The sequence below is a fragment of the Pinus tabuliformis genome, chromosome 2_1 (assembly GCF_031772625.1).
Source record: "Pinus tabuliformis cultivar Carrire ecotype Pingquan chromosome 2_1, CPIR1, whole genome shotgun sequence".
In the NCBI taxonomy this organism is placed as follows: Eukaryota; Viridiplantae; Streptophyta; class Pinopsida; order Pinales; family Pinaceae; genus Pinus; species Pinus tabuliformis.
The window spans coordinates 563,027,471-563,052,921 of NC_142299.1; positions in this window are offsets into that span (position 1 = coordinate 563,027,471).

Here is a 25,451-nt window from a genome sequence, read left to right on the forward strand (position 1 = left end):
GAAACTCCTGTTTTGTGCAGTCCCTCGTTCTGAGGTTGACGTTGGTTCTTGTCGAGCAGCGGTAGTCTCAGCATCTAATTCCTCTGCAATCTCCATGGCTGGACGGGTTGATGGTGGTTCTTGTGTAACACCACCTTTTGTATCCAACAATTCTTGATCAGACGATGCTAGCACTGTTTCTTCCAAGACGACATTGATAAAAATGGATTCTTGCATCATTATGTCATTTCCGTCCATTATACCTATAGCCTCTCCTTTTGTTGGCCCCACGGTTCTTTCAGCTTCGGGCCCCTCTCGTCCTGGTTCATCTTCCTCCATCGGTTCCACGGTTGAGGGTGGTCCTTGTGGGACAGCCCCGGCCGCAATATTAACGAATTCTTCCACCTCAGCCTGATGTGGTACCTATTATCTTGTTATAGTGTCGTTGATTTGCTCCACTGGCTCCATACCCGAGGCTGGTTCTTGTGAGACAGCCTCAGTCGTGGTGCTGGTGACCCTTTCTATATCGGCCCCTTGGGTTCCATCTCCATTTCTTTTGGTTCTTCTTGGTCTACGTGTTCGTCCTCTACTCCGGGTTCTTCCTCCATCGCTTTCGACTCTTCTTCTCTACCGGATCTAGTAGCTGCTATCTCTTCCTCTGTAGAATCTCGGAATGTTTCCCACAGGATTTGAAGTCGATCGATTGCATGCATGACTAACAGCCAGACCAACCCATGGTTGGTAATGACTGTCGCAGCTTGTCGTGAATGCCGAGCAGATTGCGCCATCAGCGGGAGACTTTTTAACAGGAAGAAAGGCATATTCAATGAGAAGGCTTTCGACTGTGGGAACTGGAGGTGAGCCAACATTCTGAAATGATATGTAAACACGTTGGTATACCTCTCCTTGTAGGTTATATACCTCACTACAAAACCTGCTACTTCACCCCATGGGTGTGGTAATGAATTCTAGTCATACCCCCGACCTTTCTGAACAACATTCTCTCTGGCTTGCAAAAATGCTTCGGGGAACTCCGGGAGGGAGGTTCTTCGTGAAAACCATCTCTGCCCCTGTTGGGATAGCCTGCTGACCTCTGCAATGGTTTCCTCTGTAATAGGGATTTCTATCCCCCGGACTCGAGAGCTCCCTTCCTCTAAATTGAGTGCAAATTCAATCGCGATTGCCTCATCAAACCCCTACAACCTGTCGAGATAGATGTTCCACCCTGCATTTTCAAAAACTTGCCATACTTCCCGATTATTTCGGACCATTGTCGTGTCCTCCGGCTCATGGTGCATAGCCAACCCACCCATCGCTGTAGGAACTGGATCGACACGATGGATACAGTCGGTTGATAGGGGGTGTAGGAATTTATAGGGTAAGTTCGTCAGACAGAACACCAAAGGACACCGCTTACAAACAGATCACAGATCAATACACCAGTATTATTGACGTGGTTAAAACCCTCAAATAGGGAAATAGTCCACAGCCTGAGCCAACACGGCCACTTCAGGCAATTTATTAATAAAAGAATGAAAATTTACATAAGCTTCTCTCATGAACGGTTACCCTACAAATGGCCCTCCATGCTCTTTTAATAGAGATCATGGACCAATCGGGTGTTAAGCCACATAGCAAGTGTCAGTGATATCGAGGAGAGAATGAACCGTCGGATCACTACATATCATGAACGCCGGATTGTAAGTTACAAAAGTACATAGTAAATAAACACACTTTACCTAACTCTACAGTAGACCAAGTTATACTTAACTATTTCCTATGTCTCGGAATATCCTAACAAGGGGAGAGTGACAACAATCCAAATTGACGATGGCAATAATGTTAGCATGGTGGCCGTGGGGTAAAAGAATGGTAATAATGACTGGTACACCTCGAAAAACACAATAAATAATGGCAGGGTATGGCAGTACAGGTGAATGATTATGGTGATTGAATACAGCGTACTGGGGAAATGACCAATAAGGTTTTTGGCGTACGATTTCAAATTCCAATGCGTCAGAATCATGATTACAAAATCGCAATATTTTGGTTTTCGTTCGCATTAGATTTGGTAATGATGTAATATAATTACAATTTTAGGTGCATTGTCGTTTATTTGTGACGGGACCCTCCCAACTAAAATGCGGTCATCTGCGGCACGTACTGGTCTCTTCTTTGGAATATTTTAATTAAATTCGTAAGAGTCAATGAAGGCGTACTTGGCGACCTACCTGGCGGTGGAGTAACAGCAAAAATAACTGGACGAGTAATAGCAACGACGGAGTTACAACACCGACAAAGTAACAAAATGACAGAGTAATAGCGGCGACAGAGTAACAGCAATGGCGGAGTAAGAACACGGATAGAGTAACAGTAACGACAAAGTAACAGAACCTGCGGAGTAACAGCAACGACGGAGTAACAACACTAGCGGATTAATAGCAACGGTGGAGTAACAACACTGGCAGAGTAACAGCAACGGCGAAGTAACAACAACGGCGGAGTAACAGCAACGGTGGAGTAACAACACCGACGGAGTAACAACAACGGCGGAGTAACAACACCGGCGGAGTAACAACAACGGCGGAGTAACAACATCGGAGTAACAACAAGGACTATTACTTGAAAATTTTCTCAGTTTCTCCTTGTCATAATTCGGTTATTATTCCTGCAAAAGACAAACAAGTAAGTAGTAACAACATATATATATATATATATATATATATATATATATATATATATATAGTAACAGAAGGCAGAGAGAGTATTCTTTGCACCAACAACCATTAAACCAGACGTATTAGAAAGATGTTTGATGAAGGCATCCTTAGAAGTTGGATGGTGATATAACTTTAGACAGTGTCCGTTCACTAGGAAGGAAGTACGATTTTCATCTATTGTAACCAATCTGACTGTTCCATTGTCTAATACAGCGTCCACTTCATAGGGTCCCATCCAACGAGTGCGAAGCTTTCCTTTAAAATATTTGAACCGGGAGTCATAGAGAAATGCCTAATCCCCTGTATGAAACACCTTATTCTTGATAAATTTATCATTCCATTTCATTCTCTGTTGTTGGATAGCCGTGGTTCTCTAGACATCTACTGAACGAATCTCGTCTAACTCAATGAGCTGTTCTAGTCGGTGTTTTTGGGCCTTTGATAAGTCTAACCCCACTTCCAAAGTCGTTCTAAGCGTACTGATCTCGAACTCTCCTGGAAACAAGGGGGATTTCTCATAGACTAGCTCAAATGGTGAAAACTCGGTTCTATTTCGCCACGTCGTCCTATACTCCCAAAGAGCTTCTGGAAGTTTCTGCGACCAATCCCGGCGACGACTTGCTACAGTTTTTGTCAAGATATTTTCCAATACCTTGTTTGTACTTTCTACCTGTCCATTCGCTTGGGGATGGTAAGGAGTTGTCACTCTGTGTTTAACCCCATATTTCTGCATAAGGCTCCCTATCATGTGGGATGTGAACTGTGCTCCTCCATCCGAAACAATTATTCTTCGGGTACCATATCGGGCAGAAATATCTTCAAAAAGGAAATCTGCAACCATGTGTTATGTTTCTTTCGCAACTGCTTTGGCTTCCACCAACTTAGTCACATAATCAGTGCAGACCAGGATGTGAACCTTCTAGTGAGAAGGTGGGTTGAAGGGCCCAACGAAATCGATGACCCACTTCTCAAAAGGTTCAAGGACTATCTGGGGCTGTAATGGAATTTCATCCGATTTCCCAGGTTGTCCCATCTGTTGACAGGTGTCACATCTTCGAACATAATCTCTAGAATCGCGAAAGATAGAAGGCCAGTAGTATCCCAATTGCAGCACCTTGTGGCCTGTTCTTTTATTTGCAAAACGTCCTCCACAAGGTCCACCATGGGTGGCCTTCAATATCTCATAGATATCATCCTCTGATACATTGTTGGGTCCCTATAATACTAGTGATTACCCCATTACTATTGTAGTTATACCCCTTATTTATATTGTTGTGCCCCTATTACCCACATATTGTTATTTCTGTGCCCCATAGAATCCCTCTATTATTATTTTTGTAGCTTTATATTATTATTGTTAGGTCGGCTGGATTATATTGTGACTCCTTAGACTCCTATATATAGAAAGGAGGTTTTGTCATTTGTATCATCCAAGAATTGTTCATTTATGTAATGTAAAGGAGGTTTCCCCCTCGAAGAGGCTGAATTCTAAGGCGTTGATCTTTCTTTTCTATCTTTTCTTGAGCTGGTTTCATAACATTTGGTATCAGAGCTTTGGATTCTAGGGTTTCGCTGCTCCAAACAGGTCATAGTGGAATTTTCGCTATAACTTTTTGTATGTGACGTTTCAGAAGTCGCAAAAAAAAACCCATTTGAGAAGAAATCGCGCTGAACCTTGGGTCCGAATTTCAGAGTTTTTCGCGCGATATGTTTGGAGATATGATCTGAGGAAGTTGGTCTTTTTGCAGACTCCTGAATTACACTCAAAACAGGTGACCTGGGGAAAATCGTCATAACTTTCTTTCTGAGCATCGGATTGAAATTTCGTAAAAAGTTACAGACATAGGACGGACTGTAGTTTTCTTTTATATATTTTTCAGAGTCAAAGGTTGAAACAGTGACACGTGGCACATCGTACAAGTTCGCTCTACTGAACTAGTCTATAATCAAGTCACTGTGGGAGATTTCGCATAACTCTTCCTTGGAGAATCCAATTTGGGTCAGACTTGTGGCATTGGAAAGAGAACACAGAGGGCTATTACAGGTCACAAATTCAGAACTAGATAATCAGAAAGTACAGAGATACATCGGAGGCAATATCGAGCTCCTACAAAGTGAAAAAAGGTGTGTAGATTTTCTTTAATTTTTGCTTAAGCTTGGTTTGAAAATTTATTTTGAAAGGGCATATTAGAGAATTATTATCGGTAACTGATGCCCCGAGGAAAGAAAATGCAAACACCTAGTAAGGAGCCTGAAAGCTCTAGCATGACTCATGAAGAAGAAGAAGAAATGCTATATGATATATCAAAATTACAAGAACAAGTGCAACGAGTGTCACTTACACAAAAAGCAACAGAATCTAAAATGGATGGTTTAAGGAAAGATGTAGAAGCTAAGATGGACGGTTTAAAGAAAGGTGTAGAAGCTAAGATGGATGGCATGGAAGCTAAGGTGAATGGCATGGACGCTAAAATTGATGGCATGGATGATAAGATGGATAAGTTGCTACAAGAAATGGTCACTAAGGGTGAAAGAGTACTAAAGGAAACTCATGATGAGAACAAAAGAAATGTTAATCATGATTCCATAGACTCTAATGTTGGATCGAAGACTCACCATGTTCCAAAAATCGATATGAGAAAGTTTGATGGCAAGGATCCGGCCACATGGATATTACAGATGGAGCAATTCTTCGATCTCAATAATGTGCAAAACACACAAAAGGTACGTATGGCAACTTTATATTTGGAACCAAATCAGTTTGTATGGTATCAATGGCTTTGTTCTCGTAAACAGTTTATCACTTGGGAAATTTTTACGGAAGAATTGATAGTACATTATGAGGATGCAAAAAGCAACACTTTTTTTAGCCAATTGATAAGTCTCAAACAAAAGGGTTCAATAATGGAGCACTTTGAGGAATTCCAAAAATTGAAAATAAGGGTAAAAGATATTCCAGAGGAGCATAGGATTGATGTGTTCATAGGGTCTTTAAAGGATAATATCCAACATGATGTGCGCCTTTGGGAACCTGATTCATTAGAGAAGGCATTCAGGTTAGCAAGAAAAATGGAAATCAAAATTATGGCAACTAGGAAGCATACCATTCACAACTATAAAGACGGAAGTGTTGTTGCCCATAGTCTTCCACAACCTACAAGGTTGACACCACAACAATTGGAAGAAAAAGAGCAAAAGGGCTTTGTTACAATTGTGATAGCAAATACACAAAAGGTCATAAGTGTGCTGAGAAGAAATTATTCTACATAGATTGTGAAGAGGAAGAATAAAAGGAGCAAGAAAGGCCAAAAGAAGAGAATATATTCCAGGAAGCACCAGAGTGTCAAGTGATGATTGCAAATGGAGGAACAATAAATTGTTCTGGAAAGTGCCATAATATCAAGCTATCCATGGGAGAATATGTATTGACTAGCCCAATGCTTTCCATTCCAATGGGAGGTGCTGATGTTGTACTAGGAGTCCAATGGCTACAATCCTTGGGTACAATAGCTTTTAATTTTCAAGAACTTTTCATGAAATTTTTTGTGGAAGGAAAGGAAGTTGAATTAAGGGGTATTGCAGGGAAACCAGGAAAGATAATCAGCTCTAATGGCATGACAAAGCTTCTAAAAAAGGAGCAAAGAGGTGTAATTGCACAATTATGTTCGCTAGATGTTTCCACATTGGAATCATCTATTTCTTCAGATCTCCAAAAAGTCCTGGACAATCATTCCAAGGTATTTGAGACTCCCAAAGGTCTCCCACCTATGCGTGATCATGATCATGCTATTCATCTGATTCCAGGAAGTGTTCCTCCAAACATCAGGCCGTACAGATATCCATATGTCCAAAAAAGTGAAATTGAACGTATGGTTGCAGAAATGCTAGAGGCTGGTATAATTCAACCGAGTCAAAGTTCTTTCTCAGCTCCAGTAGTATTGGTGCACAAGAAGGATGGATCATGGCGCATGTGTCCAGATTATAGGGAGCTCAACAAGCTCACTATTAAAGATAAGTTCCCCATTCCTGTCATTGATGAATTACTGGATGAATTGCATGGATCAATTTACTTCACCAAGTTGGATCTTCGTTCGGGATATCATCAAATCAGAATGAAGATTGAAGACATTCCGAAAACGACATTTAGAACTCATGAGGGTCATTATGAATTTTTGGTCATGCCTTTTGGCCTTACCAATGCACCTTCAACATTTCAAGGTTTGATGAATTCAATTTTCAAACCATTCCTTAGAAAATTTGTGTTAGTATTTTTTGATGATATACTAATCTACAGCAAGTCTTGGAAGGATCATGTTGAACATGTTGACAAGGTGCTACAACTATTGGAGGAGAAACAATTATATGCAAAAAGATCCAAATGTTTCTTTGGAGTCCAGGAGGTGGAATATTTGGGTCATATTGTATCTCATGAAGGAGTTAAGGTAGTACCTAGCAAAATTAAAGCCATTAAGGAATGGAAAATCCCCACATCCATAAAGCATCTGCGAGGATTTCTTGGGTTGACAGGGTATTATCGCAAGTTTGTTAAGAATTATGGGAGAATAGCAGCACCTCTAACAACATTATTGAAGAAAGATTCATTTTCATGGACTTCGGAAGCAACAAAGGCCTTTAAACATATTAAGGAGGCAATGTGCCAAGCACCAGTCTTAGCTACGCTGGACTTCACAAAAACTTTATTGTGGAATGTGATGCTTCAGGAAATGGAATTGGTGCTGTTCTAATGCAAGATGAAAGACCCATTGCTTTTGAAAGTTGTCCAATCAAGGGAAAATTTTTAAGCAAAGCTATTTATGAGAAGGAAATGTTGGCAATACTCCATGCACTTAAGAAATGGCGACCCTACCTAATGGGAAGACACTTCAAGGTAAAAACGGATCATGATAGCCTTAAATACTTTTTAGAACAAAGATTATCCTCTGAAGAGCAACAAAAGTGGGTCACAAAGATGTTGGGTTACGACTTTGAAATCATCTACAAAAAAGGGAAGCAAAATGTGGTGGCAAATGCACTCTCAAGAAAGGATGAGGATATGGAAGCTTTGTTGTGTGCCATTTCTATTATCCAACCAGATTGGATAAACGAAGCAAAGGAGGAATGGAAGAATGACGAAGAAGTGTGGGTACTTATTCGAAAGCTACAACAAGATTCAAGTACTTCTGATACATTTAGCTGGAAAAATGATTCGTTATGGTACAAAGATCGCTTATACCTCTGTAAGAATTCCCATCTAAAACAAAAGATTCTTATGGAATTGCACACTTCTCCCTTAGGAGGGCACTCAGGATTTTTAAAAACTTACCACAGGGTTAAGAAGGAATTTTTTTGGGATGGCCTTAAATCAGATATTCAAAAGTTTGTAGCGGAATGTTTGGTTTGCCAACAAAATAAAGTTGAAACAATTAAGACACCGGGTCTATTACAACCTTTATCCATTCCAAGCCAACGTTGGGAGGAGGTTTCAATGGATTTTATCACAGGTTTACCCAAGTCTGAGGGAAAGAGTGTCATCATGGTGGTAGTTGATAGACTTACCAAGTATGCACACTTTTGTGCATTATCACATCCATTTAAAGCCAGTACAGTTTCTACTGCATTTATGGAAACAGTTCAAAAGCTACATGGAAACCCAAAGATTATTGTAAGTGACAGAGATCCCATTTTCACTGGAAATTTTTGGACAAAATTATTTTCTTGTCTTGGTACTCAGTTAGCTCATAGCTCATCTTATCATCCTCAATCTGATGGGCAAACTGAGATAGTAAACAAATGTTTGGAAGGATATCTTCGTTGCTTTGTATCTGATAGACAGACACAATGGGTCAAATGGTTGCCTCTGGCTGAATGGTGGTATAACACTTCCTTCCATACAACAACAAAAATGACCCCATTTATGGCACTTTATGGGTACCAACCACCATCAATCACATCATATTTAAGAGAAAATTCTAAGGTTCAAGCAGTGGAACATCACATCGAACATCAACAAGAAGTCCTCCAACTCTTAAAGGATAACCTCGTGTTGGCACAAAATAGAATGAAACAACAGGCAGATCAACATCGCAGTGAAAGAAGTTTTGATGTAGGTGATTGGGTATTCCTACGGCTACAACCATATAAGAAAATGTCCCTAAAGCAAGCTAAGAAGGATAATAAATTATCACCAAAGTATTATGGTCCGTACAAGGTGTTGGAAAAGATTGGTACTATGGCATACAAATTGGAGCTTCCTGCAGCTTCTCGATTGCACCCAGTTTTCCATGTTTCATGTTTAAAGAAGGTTATAGGCGACAAGCTCCCAGTTCAAACAATATTGCCAGAACTTGACGAGGAAGGAAAAATTATATTGGAACCGGAAGTAGTCACAGAAACAAGAACTCGGCAGCTACGAAATCGATCAATTTCAGAGTATCTTATCAAGTGGAAGAACTTATCCGCTGAAGATTCCACATGGGAGGATGAGAATTTTATGCAGAAGTATCCAGAACTGCTCAAGCGTTGAGGACAACACTTTTTTTGAAGGAGAGGGGCATGTTGGGTCCCTATAATACTAGTGATTACCCCATTACTATTGTAGTTATACCCCTTATTTATATTGTTGTGCCCCTATTACCCACATATTGTTATTTCTGTGCCCCATAGAATCCCTCTATTATTATTTTTGTGGCTTTATATTATTATTGTTAGGTCGGCTGGATTATATTGTGACTCCTTAGACTCCTATATATAGAAAGGAGGTTTTTTCATTTGTATCATCCAAGAATTGTTCATTTATGTAATGTAAAGGAGGTTGCCCCCTCGAAGAGGCTGAATTCTAAGGCGTTGATCTTTCTTTTCTTGAGCTGGTTTCATAACATACATAGCGCCGAATTTGTTGATCAACCCCTGTATGAAAGAGGTATCCTGCCATCCATGAATATCGGGTACTATGATGAATAATTTTCCGTTGATCCTTCTATGACAAATGACAAGGTACCTTCCCTATAGCAAGATAGTTAGCAATATCTGCATACCACAGAGTGTTAGCGGAAATTGCAAAGAGATATTCATATGGAAAGCTATCTTCGATAGGTGTACCTTCGGCATTATTTTCTAACCTAGACAGAAAATCAACAACCACGTTGTCCTTCCTTGGTTTATCTACTATGGTAATGTCAAATTATTGAAGTAACAAAAGCCATCTTGTAATACGACCAGGAGTAACGGGTTTATTCATCGGGTAACTGATGGCTGCATGATCAGTATGCACAAAGGTGGGGTAACCAGTGATATAGTGCCAGAACTTGTTGATGGCATAGATAACAGCAAGGAATTATTTTTCAGTCACTGTGTAGTTTAACTCAGCAGGAGCCAAGTTCTTACTAACATAGTAAACTGCATATGGTACCTTATCCACTTGCTGCCCCAAAACTGCCCCAATTGCTGTCTGGGAAGCATCAGAATGAATATGGAATGGTAATGCCCAGTCTAGCCCTCTAAGGCTCGGAGCGCTACAGACCAGTTCCTTGATCTTCACAAAGGCTGCATCATAGTCATTTGTCCACACAAAGTCTGCATCTTTTGTCAGTAATTGAATAAGCAGATGTGATGTCTTAGCAAAATTTTCTATAAAGCGCCTGTAATAACCAGTGCAACTGATAAAGCTACGTACCTGTGTGGGTGTTCTGGGTAGTGGAAAATGTTGTATTACCTTTATCTTAGCTGGATCCATCCGGATTCCTACAACTGAAAGCAAGTGTCCCAGGACTATTCCTTCATTCATCATCATATGGCATTTTTCCGTACTTAAAGAGACATGCGCCTGCTTGCATCTTTCAAGAACTTTTTATAGCTTCCCCAATGCTTCTTCGAAATAATCTCCATATGTCGTGAAATTGTCCATATAAATCTCAACATTATCATCCATCAGATCAGAGAAAATCCTAAGATTACCCTCTGGAATGTTGTAGGCACATTACAGAGGCCAAATGGGAGGACCCGGTATGCGAACGTTCCCCAAGGGCATGTGAAAGTGGTCTTATCCTGATCTTCAGGAGCTATATGGATCTGGTTGCACCTGCCAAATCCGTCCAGGAAGGAGAAAAGCTTCTTCCCAGCCAACGTATCCAAGACTTGGTCAATGAATGGTAATGGAAATGGTCTTTCTGAGTTGCCTTATTTATTTCTTTGTAATCCATGCATATCCGCCATTTACCGTTTTTCTTAGGGACCATTACCAATGGGGAAACCCATTGGCTGTCTGAAATGGGGTAGATAAATCCCACGTCCAACAGATTTTGAAGCTCTTCCTTAACAATGTTTTTCAGAGCGGGGTTCATTCTCCTCTGGAGTTGCCTCACAGGGCAACAGTCCTCCTTAATGTATATGTGATGGGTGCATAGATTAGCAAGAATCCCATTCATATCTGAGTAGTCCCAGGCAAAGGCTTCTTTGTGTTTCCAAAGAGAATCCAAGATTTGCTTCTTCTGGGACTCTGACAGATCTCGATTGATATTCAGGGCTTTTCCTGGTTCTATTTCCATGGAAACACTGTCATGGGGCGCAGTTGTAGGTAGCTCATCAAGTCCATCTGTTGTTCCAATACTTTCTTGTGTCTCACAACTCAAGACAGACTCCAAGATTTGCTGATTTAAATCTGAAATAGAACAAGGATCACTAATAAAGGTAGTAATTGTGTCATCTTTCGTTTCTGTTTTCAGCTAGAGGGCCTGTCCAATAGTAAGAACTGGTCTCAATTCCTCATTTTCCGATTCAGACTCTTTCCTCGGTAAATATTTCTTGCGGCCTGTTGGTTTTGTTGATGGGTTAGGTTCTGTGGGACGATATAATACTAAATTCTTAGTGTTTTGTCCATTTTAAATGATCATATGTCCAGACCGACACCCAATATAAGCGTCTGCGGTTGCCAGCCATGGTCTTCCCAGAATCAGCGGATGGCCTCCAACTGGTGATTGCGTTTGGAGTACTGGGAAGTCCACAGGGTACTGGCATGAATCAGCCGGAATTGTGATATCTTCAAACTTCCCTACTGGTTTCACTGTAGATCGATCTGCCAGCTCTAGCAGTGTAGGTATGTGTTTCAAGTAAGAAGACCTAATGCATGCATAGTTTCAGCAGTGATGACATTTATGGCAGCACCCAAATCTACGAGTACATTTGGAATTTCTACCCCATTAATTTGCACGGTTAAAATTGGGTTCCCGAGATCCCCATACTTTACAGGCATGGAACTTCCCATCATAAAATCTGATAACTTCCCCATTACATGAATGGTGAGCGGGTCTCTTGATTTCTTTTTAGGCTTCTTAACACAATATTCCCTAAGAGTTTTTGTGTATATAGGTACGTCCCTCATAGCTTGCAGCAGGGGAATCTTGACAAATAAATTCCATAACTCCCCTAACAGGACAAACTCACCTTGAGGGTTTGTTTACTCAAAGCCAACCTTTCTGGATAGGGCGGTTCAGCTTGGTGTTTTTGAGTAACTAGCAGTTGAGGAGGTATATGATTTTTGTTGACTCGGTTTGATTCCTCTTCAACCATTTCTGGTTCCTTTTCCTCACTGTCAATTTGTTCAATGATAACTGGCGAGGGTTGAACATCCACTGTCCGCCGACATCGTAAATTCATCTCATATAATTTTGTTGTAGAGATGTTGTATGAAGGTAGGTTGAGGGTGTCAGCGTGTTGAGCCCCTTTATTGTTAGGATTTGGATTGGGTTGGATGGGAAGTTGGGGATGAACAGGCTGATTACCAGGAGGCACATTAGAGGGTAACTGAAGTTGTTGGTGTGGAATTGACTGGGGAAACTGCCCAGGAGGAGAAGGTCCCTGCCAGTTTGGAGCCCACGAGGAACTTGAACTAGCTTAAGGAGCCCACTGCTGCCAAGGTGGACGCTGGTATTGGGGCCACATGGTCGGATAAGGCATGGACTCGAGACCCATATTAAAATTACTAAAATATTGAGATGGATCCGGAAACATACCTTGATTTCCCGTTGACGGCCGAGGTTGCCATGGCTTTTTAGGTCCCATAAAGTACAACTGCTCCATGTCTTTGCCTGTCCCTTGAAAAACCGCTTTCAGTGCTGGCAAGGATGGGCATGAACTTGTCGCATGATTCAACTCACATTTTGCACACTCCTCTACAGAGTTTAATGGACATTCCCTCTGTAGGTGTTTCTTCATGCATGTTGGGCAAAATACAACCATAGTTCTTTCCAATTCTAGTTGTCTCTGTTTTACTTGCAGTGTGTTTATTGGTTGGGAGCATTCTCCAATTTACTAAAAACAATTTTAAAAAATAAATTTAATTTTTATTACACTCACTTAAAATATTAAATTATGACTTATACTCCTATCTGCAACAAAATTATCTTCAACACAAAAATTCGCAATCCAAGATCATGTCCCCAAAAAGTGCTTTTTCGTTAAGCCGGGAACAAAATTATCTTCACAAAAACTGGCAATCCAAGATCATGTCCCCACAAAGTACTTTTGGTTGCGCTGGCAGTCAAGAAAAGTGCTTTTGTTTTGCAAAGGTGGTAGTCAAGAAAAGCTTGACCGTTGAATCCAGCCAATATTTGTTTCCGATCCTTGTCCCAATCTTTGCCATTTACGAATCTGCTCCTCCTCCTCCCATGGCTACTGCGCTTCGCTGTATGAGTCTTGTCTTGGAGCTACATGTCATGTGTGTTTGTGAGTCTGGTGGTCTCTGTATGAGTTTTGTGTTGTCTGGTATGGTCTGGTCTGGTTTGCGTGTTGTTGTGTTGCGCGGTACAGGGAGGTGAAGGTAAACATACGTCACATCAACTTTCTCAAGGTAGACATACATCACCGGAGCGAAAGGTATATGAATGAGCAGATATCCACCCATATCCTTCTGAATCCCAGGTATGCAAATTTCTGTACATGTAACCTTCACACAGATGTTAGATTAGATTGGCTTAGTAATTGGCATACACTGCAAGAATTAGAATTAATATGATTTTGTAATTATTTCATGCAATTAGCTCTGTTCTAGCATATATTGAATTACCAGGCTAAACGCGTAAATATGAATGGGCACCTGCTTCAGTTTTTGAATGCACATAAATTTCTAGGCTAAACATATTTATATGAATTCATATTTGCATGGGATGGGATTCAATCAATCGCAGGTAGATTAGTTGAATTTCTATGCATCGAGTCTCTGTTTTTCTTCTTTTTCTAGTTATAAATTCAAATAGAGTCTCTGTTTTTCTTCTCTTTCTAGTTACAGATTTAAATAGAGTCTCTGTTTTTCTTCTTTTTCTAGATATAGATTCAAATAGAGTCTCTGTTTTTCTTCTTTGGGATCAATGTTGCAGTGTGAGGATCGTTCGGCCAGCCCTTTTCAAGCTGTTAACTGGGCGGTGCAATGACAAACAGAGGATGCCCATGTCTTGTCTTGGCTTGGCTTGGCGGTGCAATGGCAAACAGAGGATGCCCATGTCTTGTCTTGGCTTGGCGGTGCCATGGCAAACAGAGACTACCCGTCTTGTCTTGGCTTGGCGGTATTGCCTCCTGCGACTGCTGCAAACTACTTCACACGCCCTGCCCCTGATTGGCACAGAATTAAATCCTCACACTTCCTCCTCTCTTCTGGTAAAATCCTGTATAGTCTCTTTGTCTCAACTTTCTCCATCTTCTTTGGTTGATGTTCATCTGATATGGTCAAATTCTGTATACTCTCTTTGTTTCTGTGTGTCTTTCCTTTGTTAATTCAATTTTGTTAAATGCATATAAGTAGCTCTGTATTATCAATTTTGTTGTTAAATGCATACAAGTAGTAGCTCTGCTCTCTGTTTTATATGCAGTTCTGTATGATAAGGCCATCACTGTGCTTTTACTTATACTGTTTGTGCTTTTGCTTATGCAATTATGGATGATAAGGCTCTGTGTTTGTACTCCCTGTTTTACATGCAATTCTGTATGACAAGGCTCTGTGTTTGTACTCTGTCATTGTGCTTTTACTTATACTGTTTGTGCTTTTGCTTATGCAATTATGGATGACAAGGCTCTGTGATTGTACTGTTGTGGATGTAGCATTCCCTTACCTCGTTGGGCTTGGGAAGAAGTCCTTATACACCGACAACTTAAGGCTGGAAGGAGAAACAAAGAGTATATATATCTCATTAGGGTGCGACACCCTACCTCTGCTCAAGGGAAGAACGCCGATTCAGGTATACACAGATTATATGAGAAGTTTCAGAGATACTACGTTCAGAGATTATATGCCCATCTAATTCTCTCTCCGATCAATTGAAACATAGATTTCCATAGATTAAGTCTTCGATTGATCTGAATAGGTTCTGTTTGTTTCCTTCCTTCCTGAGAATCAATCTGAATAGGCTCTGTCTGTTTGTTTCCTTCCTGAGAATCAATCTGAATAGGCTCTGTTTGTTTCCTTCCTGAGAATGCAAGTTTGTCATACACGCAGGAAATTCAAGTTGGAGTGGGGACTTGTGGGGAGCTGAGATATCCCTCAGATCCTGAAAGCAACGGCACCTGAATTGGCGAGTTTCAAGGTAGAATCAGCCTTACTTTTCCAGGACAATGGGAATGCCAAATCTGTGATACAAATAGTAGAATCCAAACTGTAATCACCTAAATGTTTTGAATCCAATTTTTGTACAGTATACGAAGGCGTCCTTGAGAGCCCGTGCAGAGAGGCGGGCGGGCATTTGGTGTGTCTGATCGATCGAGAGACTTGTTCAGCCTCTGCGCGGTGTTTCTGTCAAAAAAATAGAGTGACTGTGCTGCATGATGCCAGTGTTATTCAACCAGCACAGACAGGTATGAATATTTTGTAATACATATATATTTTTAAGAAACATATGTGTAGCAGGCCATTTCCCATTAAATATGTTGTAGCATGCCATTTCCCCTTAAATTTGCAGACAGTAGAATCTTTAAAGCGAATGTAGATGGGTTGCGAATGTAATATTTAGTCCCAATAAATCCTCAACCTCTACTCAGGGCGTCCAGTGTGATGGTTAAAAATTGATGGTGAGATGATCTCCCTCAGCAAATATGAAATGACCAAAAATATGCGTTTTCTTAGGTTAGATTCGATTGGGTTAAATAGTCAAGGACATCTGAACCTTCGTTTATTTGTTTTGAATCTATGAACAAATGGAAGTTGGATGACCTGGCACCCATCCACCCGCACGGTTATACGGAGAACATGACCAGCGTGGACGACGTGGATCCCTGTGCCAGTGGGACCTAGTGCGTGGATTTACAGGCATGTTCAGCGAGCAGAGCAGCGGCTTCAGGCATCAGATTCACTGTGTGTTGTTCATATCCTTCCCAGCGCCAGTCCACTGGATAACTCCTCATCGATGGGTGTATTTTCTTATTTTTCATCTCATTTATGGATAGAAATTTGGATAACCCGCTGAATTTATCTGTTTCGGTAAGTAATTAGATTTTATTGATTTGGATAACCCGCTGAATTTATGTGTTTCAGTAAGTAATTAGATTTCATGGTTGTGGGATTCATTTTCAGCAGCTGTGTGACGGGCTCTCAGCAGGAATGAGACGCAGGGAGCAAACCACTGATGGGCTTCAGGGTACACAGGTGCTCACCATTACCATTTTCTTTTTTCGATGTTGCTTTTTCCATTATAGTTATCTTAAGAAAGATAGTCCATCCTATAATGTTTGACTCAGGGCTCCATTATTTGACCAAACCAATTCATCCTGTATGTTCTTAATTCTAACATGACTCATTTTCAATTTTATTGTATAGGCCTCCCATACATCTCCTTCAATACCATCTAAGTCTAGGAAGTTTGCTTTCTCCCACTCTTGATGCCGTATACATTAGAATTCTAGGGAGGTTGCCTAATCTAAGTTATAGTTGTTTTCAGGGACTTACTTCTCCACTTCCAACCCTTGGGAAGGATTAGTTCCTACCGTTTACTCTTTCTCCATTACCAACTTCCTGCAGTGGCCAATTCTGCACAAGAGGGAAGGCTTGGACAATGACCTTCCAACATATCAACAAATTATATTATGAGTATTCTTGGAAGGTCTTCTAATGAATAAGGTTCAATGTATTTTTATAGGATAACTTGGCTTCACAGACCCTTATTTGATATGAGCCTCTAGCTACCAAAGCCTTCCCAAAATTAGGCATATTCTAGTAAGCCCCAACTCCTTCACCTTCTTAAATCTCAACTTCTTCATCACTTTCGATTTTTAACTATGTTCATGTTCCAACTTTTGCATTTTCTCTTCTTACAATGAAGGCTACTAAATGAGTCAATTTCAGTGAATTAGTATTTTCTTTTATCTCATTATTATAGTAGAGTCTAGACTATTTAATTTTCAAACTTATTTTCATCTAAATGATTTTTTCCCTTTTGTAGTCAAAGTACATGCTCCAATACTAATGCTCAATATGTAGCAAGGTTTCTCTTTAGTCAAGTTAAGTTAAGAAGATGATTTCAAACATCAAATTATGTTAGTCACTTTCTTAAATGATGAATCAATTTACGCATTTTTTGTTCCATTATATAGAAAGCATGGATTTTCACTGAATTTTAAAATATATTATTTTTGCAGAGAATCACTGGGATATGTGCATGGCCACGGCATACGAAACATTTACATGTCCATCATGTTCATGACAAAAGACATGAAATGATTAAGACACTAATCGCTTTCAAAAGAAATTGACGTTTATTTATTCATTGTGTTGTAATTACTCTCGGAAAACTCATAATAATAATAATAAAATATTTCTTTTTGAAGGGGCTAAAAAGCCCCTTCCCAATGCCCTTAAGAACGAACCATGGTCGTTCTTAAGGGTTTGTGCATCCTCTCTCCTTTTCCACTTCTTAGTTTTTACTTTTCCTTAGATTTGCTTAATTGTCTAATAGTAGTTAGCATCATAGATTTTAAGCTAATAACTTTTAATGATATATCAATCTACATTATGGAACATACTTGAAATTTGAAATCCAAAATCAACTTCTTAATTGTTAATGTATGCTTTACACATTTTAAATTCTTATGCATTAAAACAATTTTTGTTTGTGTATTGACGTGTATTCATGTTATTTTAATGTAATGTTTGATGACATTTTGTACTTTGTTTATGATTGTCTATGATAATGTTTGTTGTTTGAGTTTTAATGGTTGTATTTACAATGGATATGTATGGCATGTTGATATGTATTTTGAAATGTTTGTGTGTGTTTGTCTCCTTTAGCAATGACCATTCACAACATGTTTTTTGTGATGATTAAAATTTGATGTGTGATATGTGTGTATTTGCAATATTTTATGTGTGGTGATCAAAATTTGATGGGTGATATTTGTATGTTTTCGTATTTAGAATATTATTTATGTATGGTGATCAAGATTTGATGTACATTCATGATTGTAGTAATGTTTGTGGTTTTAGTTTCATTTGTATGGTTGTGTATTTACAATGATTGTGTATGACATTTGGATATGTACTTTGAAATGTGTGAAATTTCATTTGGCAATGCTTAGCATCTCCACGTGCTTGTATCTTATGCATTTACAATATTTTTAGGGTGTAATTGATATCTGATGTTTCTATGTTTGTGTATTCTTGTATTTTGATGTGTATTCATGATTGTAGTAATGTTTGTGGCTTTAGTTTCATCTGTATGGTTGTGTATTTACAATGATTGTGTATGACATTTGGATATGTACTTTGGAATGTGTATGAAATTTCATTTGGCAATGCTTGGTACATCCATGTGCCTGTATCTTATGCATTTGCAATTTTTTAGGGTATAACTGATATGTGATGTTTCTATGTTTGTGTATTCTTGTATTTTGATGTGTATTCGTGATTGTAGTAATGTTTTTGATTTTAGTTTCATTTGTATGGTTGTGTATTTACATTTATTGTGTCTGACATTTAGATATGTACTTTGGAATGTGTATGAAAGTTCATTTGGTAATGCTTAGTATCTCCATGTGCTTGTATCTTATGCATTTACAATATTTTTAGGGTGTGATTGATATGTGATGTTTCTATGTTTGTGTATTCTTGTATTTTGATGTGTATTCATGATTGTAGTAATGTTTGTGGTTTTAGTTTCATTTGTATGGTTGTGTATTTACAATGATTGTGTATGACATTTGGATATGTACTTTGGAATGTATTTGAAATTTCATTTGGCAATGCTTAGTATCTCCATGTGCTTGTATCTTATGCATTTCCAAGATTTTTAGGGTGTAATTGATATGTGATGTTTCTATGTTTGTGTATGCTTGTATTTTGAGTTTGATTTGAATAATATTTACAATTATATTGTATGACTTGTATTTTAAAGTGTGTGCGAGTTTCTTTTGCCAATGTGTAAAGTTTACATAGGCTTGTATGTTTATGCATTTACAACATTTTTTGTGTTTGACAATTTTTGGGGTTTGTGTATTTACAATTTCTTTGCTTGCAATAATTAAAACTTTGATGCTTATTTTTTTGTAATAATCAAAATTTTACGCATAATGTTTTTACGTTTGCAAAATTTGATTTGCAATCATATATTAATGGAAATTTGATATGCATTGATGATTGTGTATAATATTTATTATGTTGTTTCCTTTATATCTATGTATTTAGAATGAATGTGGATGACATATTGTATGTAATTTAAAATAAAAGGTGGGGTTTGGGGAGTGATGAGTGTAGTGTAATTATAGGCTAGAAGTGAGGGGGGAGGCCAGATGAGCTGCCACCTTCACGTGGTTGGCCTCGTTAGTAGAGAATTTATGATTCTTGAAGCTAAGAGAAGCTCTCTATGTAAATACACACATGCAAGCATTAGAGCCCAATTTTTATCATCCCCCACTATATATATATGATGATGATGAAATTTGATGTTTAATGTTTTTTATATTTATGTGAATAATCTAGAAATAGTAGAACAAAATCACTCCTCACAAAAGCCCCCACTTTGAGAATATATTTGATCATATTTATACAATTTATTAAAACTTCAATAATAATAATATTTGCATACCATTAAAAATTTATTAAAACTTCAATAATAATAATATTTGCATACCATTAAAAATTTATGTTAATTTTTTGTAGTAATTTAATATTAATATTAAAAAGATATTTGTTATTTAAATTTTATATATGATAAATGTGTAAAATAGTTTTAATTTAATTTATATGGTTATATATTTTAATATTTATATATAAATTTAATAATATTTTATATTTAAATATTTATTATATATTTATTAAAAATAATATTATATAATTATATAATATCGAAATGTCATCTAATCAATATTAATAATATTAAAACATGTATAATATTATTTTTTTCGAATATTCTTTACAGTTTCATGAATTAATGCTAGTTAGAGTGAGTTAACCCATATTCTTTAGTAAAAAATAAAGTGTGAATATATATATATATATATATATATATATATATATATATATATATATATATATAATTTTTAAAATATATAATAATTTTATTAAAATATTTAAAATTTACATATATAATGTTTAATATATTTGTTAAAGAAAAATGTTTAAAATAAAAATATGTACAATATATTTAAACATACACTATTTAAAACATGATGAATAATGTTGTGTATATTATTAAAGAATTATATTGATTTATTATAATATTATTTTATAATAATTAAAATTTAACTAAAATTTACTTTTTAAAGTTTAATTTTATTTTATCAAACAAAAATAAAATTATATCATGCCTCACTTTTTGGCACAATCTTCCCTGTACTAATGATATCTAAGTAGGGATGAATGATATTGAGAGTAACAAAGAAAACATAAAGGGATAGAATAAACAATTAGAAAGATGGATCACTCAAATAAGGGCTCATCCTCAAGCCCACATTTTTTTCCTTTCTTTTTTGAAACCTTGACCCAACCTTTCGAAGGTGGTTTGATTAAAGTGATCTGCAAATTATCATTATACATTTAGGGAGATTCCTTATCAAATTATGAGGAAGCTAACTAATGAGCTCGTTTCAATATACCCATAGAAGCATTGCTATATAATATCTCTCTACTTGTTGAAGGAGCATGGTCCACACCAGAAGTCGTTGAGCTTTAAATCTTGTCCCCCAAATGGATTTTATCATCAACACTTCATCATTTGAATAAAAGAAGGGTGTCAGAAAGAAGTGAAAAGTGACCCGATTTGAATAAAAAACCCTAATGAGTGGTGACTATCTAGAGAGGAGCTTGACAAATATCTGATAACAAGTTGGTGAATTTGGCACACAATCTCCTGGCAACATATCTGCAAGTGTAAAGGAAAATGCCCTCTATGAGATAGTCTAGGCCACCATGAAGGTTTTTGAAAACTTTTAATTATACATAGATTTTGAAAACCCTAATAGAGCCAAAATTTCATTGTGTATGTATTGTAATAATTTAAATTTAATATTAATAAAATGCTTGTTATTTTTATATATATTGAAAATATCTAATATATTTTGTTCATGAATGCATATATATATATATATATATATATATATATATATATATATATATATATATATATATATATAATTCGAAAGTTTCCATTAATTACTCAAAATACTACTTCATGGTTGATTCCAGGTCAAAATTCCTCTAGCTTCATTGCTCCTGGACTGGTTGGCATGGATTTATTGACAAAATCACAAAGAGAAGAGTAACATAAAACCAAACTATCTCATGCATGCAACCCATAGTAAAAAAAAATGACCCAAGATACAAAAACAACTAGCCATCATCTCTGAGCATTAGTATGCCTTGGCTCTGGAGTGTATGATTCATTTCTTGGTGGTGGAGGTTAGCAAAATTCCTCATGCACATGGGCCTCTATGTGATCCAGATGGCCCTCCGAGCGAGTCTTCTTATCCATAATATGCTTATGCTTGCACCAAAGAGATACCAACTTATCTAGTATGTGCCACTAGTTATGCTACAAATCATTCATGAAAGCTATGAATTCATTATATTGATCTTGCCTATCCTAAGCTAATTGCTCAACCATCAGAGTAATTTGATGTAATTGGGCCTCAATAGATTAAAATCGGGGGGAGGTCCACCCTTCTTGGAGAGTTGGCCTACTAGTCAACTTCTCCCCTAGGACCTCGTTGGTCGACCAGATGCATCACTCTGAGGCCTCAAGGGTCGACACCCCTACGTGTGCAACCTCTTTATTGTTGCATCTCCGACCCACATCACTAGTAGTCACCCTCATACCTAGAGCCACCAGGCCCCCATAACACGTGGCCAACCACTAGGGTTAGTATACCACCCCCAATACAACACCCTTTCAAGCTCGACACCCACGAAGAGACCCCTAGCCCCGTCAACAATAAAGCATCTAGGCACCACATTGCTCCACCCAACCATTACTGATATGAGGATGGAGAAAATTTAGCTACTACCAAACTCCAAATTAAAGGAACCACGAAGACATAGTTATAGAAATTTACTTACACAATTGTGAAATTGGATGGCCCCCGAGTTGCACTACAGATGACCCCAGTCTTAGATGTCACACTAGACTTGTGTTGCCACAACAGTCTGAAAGCCACCTCCTTCCACCACGAACAAGGGTCCCAAGCATCTCCCTTCAAAACCTCCACCAATGCCGACGCCACACTCTACCTCTAGAGAATGAATCCCCGTGGAACATACTAACACTAATGAGTGTGTTGTGGCTTAGAGAGTAAGCCACCTTGTGCATCTAAAACAATACCACCCACCACAACCACCATCTCCATCTCTGGTAACATGCAAATGAAGACCTCAACCAAGCATACCATAATTATAAACCAAACACTCTCCAGAATGTTCGCTAAGCTCACGTTAGGTGAAGCGATCCCATCAAATTGGTTAAACATTTATAATGCGTGTTGGGGAATTAACACCTCGTCATGAGCCTCTTGTCTACTGGTTGTCACCCCCATTGGGGTCTTTTACATTTATGTATTTTTAATATATATAAATTTAATATTTTTTTTTTTTTATATATTTATAAAAAATAATATTACATAACTATATAATTTCTTTTAAATGTTAATTAAATAAATATGATATACCTAATATTAGCAGTATTAGAATAGGTATGATATTATTTTCTTTGAATACACTTCACGATTTCATGAACTAATATTATTATTATCCAATTTTAACATCATGGCCAAGCCATACACCGCATTGGTGTATGAGACCCATTTATTTGTGGGAGAAGAGACCCACCTCCATACTTGACTACTAAGTCTACGAAGGCATACATACTCTACCCCCTTCTAGTTTTGAACCTATGACCTCTTAGGAGGAAACACATGCTCTTAACCATTAGGCCCATTCAAGTTTTAATGAGTTGGAAATAAAAAACCATATATATATATATATATATATATATATATATATATATATGGAAAGAATAAAGTATTTATTATTTAGATATAACGCACAATGATATATTTAAATAATATATTTTTTTACTATAATTTTCATTAAAAAATATAATTTATTATATATTAAAAATATATACTTAATTAAAATATGATATTTTATATTTATATATTTTTATTATTTATCTATATTTATATATTTAATAAAATTTAATGTTCACATACAATATTTATTTTAAAATATTCCAATTTAAATTATATAAATTATGTTTATGAATAACATATCAATGTTTATTATTTAATGTTTATAAATGCGTTTATATATATTTATATGAATGATTAAAAATATAATATTTTGCATTTATATTTATATATAATATCTTTTTAATATTTATATAAATATAATTAAATATAATGTTTTTCTACCATCATTAAAATTAAAATTAAAATTTAATTTATATAAATTACGCTATATATTTTATATTTACAATTTTTTTTTTTAATATTTATATATATAATTTCCTATGAGGCTTTGGTTCGATGGTGAAGGGTGCACTACTAAGGCACTCCATGCAACAGGTCACTAGTTTTGATCCCCTCATGGGTATATATATATATATATATATATATATATATATATATATATATATTGTTTACATAGTATATACAATAAATATTTATATTTCCATATATATAAAAATAAAATGAATATTTATATTTATTTATTGTTTATATATTATATCCTGATGGGGTGTTTTAATGCAAAAGTGAATATCAAAACACAAGTTATCACTCGATCATGTAAAATCACACAATCCATCACTTGCTAAGTGAGGGGTGAGGGTGAAGCCAACTGACGACAAATATGAACACATCAACCACCTATACTTAGCACAAAAAAGTAAGCGAGAATGATGTTGCAGTTGCCATGCACAGAGCCACAGACAAACATTCTCCCTGCTAGGGGAATTTACTTTGAAAATGCAGCACTGAAGGATTACCTTCAATGCATTGAGTTTTCCAATGCAGTGCACTCTACTAGCAGAATGAATTCAACAAGGTTACCACTTTCATATGATATATAAATCCACGAAGGAATGGTGCCAAACCAATGAGAGAAGCTATATTATCATCTCTATTATGAAAATCTTGCATGTTGAAGGACCATGCCCCCTAATTTAATCTATGTGAACTCCCCCATTGTTGATACTCCTCAAAACTTCACTCCTAGTAGCCCTACATGTGACAAGTTCTCCATATGAACTTCTATCTTGTCTCATCTATGTTCACCTCATTCACCCTTTGGTCCACCCTCTAGTTCTAATATCCATTGTTTCACCCTATACTCCCTTGCCATTTCTCGCTATAGCTTGTTTCCATGATTTTTCCTTTTTGAGAGTCCTAATCGCCCTTATTTTAGTCTCAAATTTCTAGCTTCTTGTGTCTTTCTCGAACATAGTTCTCCCATCTACTTTTATTTGGTTTGGGCTCTGCCCCCATGATGTCAAGAGAACGAGCTTGAGCTACGACATTTTTTCTTGGCAAGCTATGAAATATTCCATATTGTTGTAGTTATACATACGCCAATATTGGTCCACCCAAAAACAAATCTTACTGCACATGTCAAAATACTAAATTAACCATCCAAGGGTATCACCCACCTATTGCCATTTTCACCATCTGTTGTGTCATTATCATTGCTCATTTCTAATAAAATTTCCTCCAACTATGATATGATATAACCCAATTCATCCACCACATGTTGAATTCTAGTTTAAAGGTGTTGCATGTTTCGAAATATATCAAATAATTATTGATGCATGGCTTTCATAACATAATCACAAAATCTATCGTTGCCACTGCAAGCCATGAGAGTTTTCACCACCATTGTTAAGATGAAACACTGACCTGAGCATAGACATAACTGAAATAATATACCAACCACAAGAAAAGAAACTGTTACATAAAGAATAAACCCAAAAACCACCTTAGGCACATTGAATATCAGAGAGAACCAAAATAGTAAACTGGAAATAGGGCCTTCAAAGAACCCTATCCAAATCTCGACTTCGAAATTTAGTGAAATCCACAACAAGTTTAGATTAATTTATGTCATAAAACCTCCAATCCGAAGCTATGAGAAGCGCAAAAGTGACCTCCAAGAGAGAAACACAAAATACTAATGTATGTAAGGATCAAGCGAACAAGATAAATGATCATATAAATCCAACGAGCCTACCTCACCTCAAAATCTTGAATTTCTAGTGTACAGTTCAAATCCACCAACATAAACCAATCCAAAACCTG